At 43.7% G+C, this 1347-nt stretch overlaps 1 protein-coding gene across 2 annotated transcripts in view; it reads right to left on the bottom strand.

The window, feature by feature from the left end:
* The window catches only part of pcxb (pyruvate carboxylase b), a 393092-nt gene that overhangs the window by 68483 nt on the left and 323262 nt on the right, over positions 1–1347 (bottom strand). The window lies entirely within an intron of this gene.

Here is a 1347-nt window from a genome sequence, read left to right as displayed (position 1 = left end):
GGGGGGGGGGGTGCATCTCCTGCTGGAGTAGGTGTTTCAAAAATATAAGGACTTGTCAGATCCTGAAAGGAATGCAGGGTTGGAGGAACTTGCACAAATAATAATAATAAAAAAAATGCTGTTGTCAAACTTTCTCCATAACCCAAATATTTAAAAAATAAATGCTCTAAAGGGAGAAGAATAAAAACGGCTCGTCTATAACATGAATCACTGAACAACTAATCACTCATCAGGCTTTTCGCTGCAAGGGACAACTCGGATCTTTCCTGGAGTTCTGTTAGAAACAACATCCATGAAAATTACCGTATTTTCCGGACTATAAGGCGCAATTAAAAGCCTTCAGTTTTCTCAAAAAACCACAGTGCGTCTTATAATCCGGAGCTCCTTATAGATGCGAGAAGTCGTGATGTTTTAGTACGACTTTGATTAAACTACAAAGCCGCACCGCTCGCAGCTTTAAGGCTCAGAGTCGTGCACGGCTCCGTGCACGGCTCCGTGCACGGCGGTGGAGGCGTTTATAATTGACGCTTACGTCGGAGCAGCATCCTCCAGAAAGACAGGAGGCTGTTTTGTTTCGCTTAATGCGCCTTATAGTCCGGTGGAAAAAGGGGCATAAGGTACTAAGGTATGAAGGAGGGAGTGGGATGGCAGGGATGACTCAGAAACAGCAGATAAAGGTTCTGTCTGTTAAAGGTTCGATGATCTGTGGATTGATTTTTGACACCTGCCAACCATGAAGCCTATTAACTACTGCAGCGTGTTTTGTTTAATTTCAACATTTGTGTGGTTGAAAACTTTAATACTGAGCATCTTTCTCCAGTAAGTCACATCATAGCAGTGTTTTGAATTATGTGCACGGCTGTGAAACACTAAAAACAACATCATCCCGCAATCGGCCCAATCATTTGTTGCGCGGGTGCCAGTTTCCCCACACAGCTGCCTTTGAACGTGTCAAGTTTCAAAACGGGAATCTGCAATGTAACGAGCTCTTAATTTGGACCGCTCTTGTCTCGCGCTACAAAAACAGACATCTTTCAAATTCCACGCCTCCGCTTCAAAACGCATCTTGTCTTCGAAAACGAAAAAAAAAACCAACCCAAAGAGTCCTCCCGTAGCGGCCGAAAACACAGAATGCTTCGCGTCAGCGACTCTTCAACAGAAGGACCTGTAAACTTCGCCTGTTAACTCGTACCGTCCACAATCTTTTTCTTTTTTTTTAATCTCTGCTGCTGAACTTGTTTATTAACCCCGTTTTTAAAAAGCCAAAGTTCTCACCAGCTGCCGGCAACGTTATTGCCTTTATTGATTTTAGTTTGTTAAACAGAAATTAAACCACGGGGGGGGGGG

The sequence above is a fragment of the Kryptolebias marmoratus genome, linkage group LG7 (assembly GCF_001649575.2).
Source record: "Kryptolebias marmoratus isolate JLee-2015 linkage group LG7, ASM164957v2, whole genome shotgun sequence".
In the NCBI taxonomy this organism is placed as follows: domain Eukaryota; kingdom Metazoa; phylum Chordata; class Actinopteri; order Cyprinodontiformes; family Rivulidae; genus Kryptolebias; species Kryptolebias marmoratus.
The sequence above is the reverse complement of the archived record's forward strand: the minus strand, read 5'-3'. Positions and strand labels throughout refer to the sequence as shown.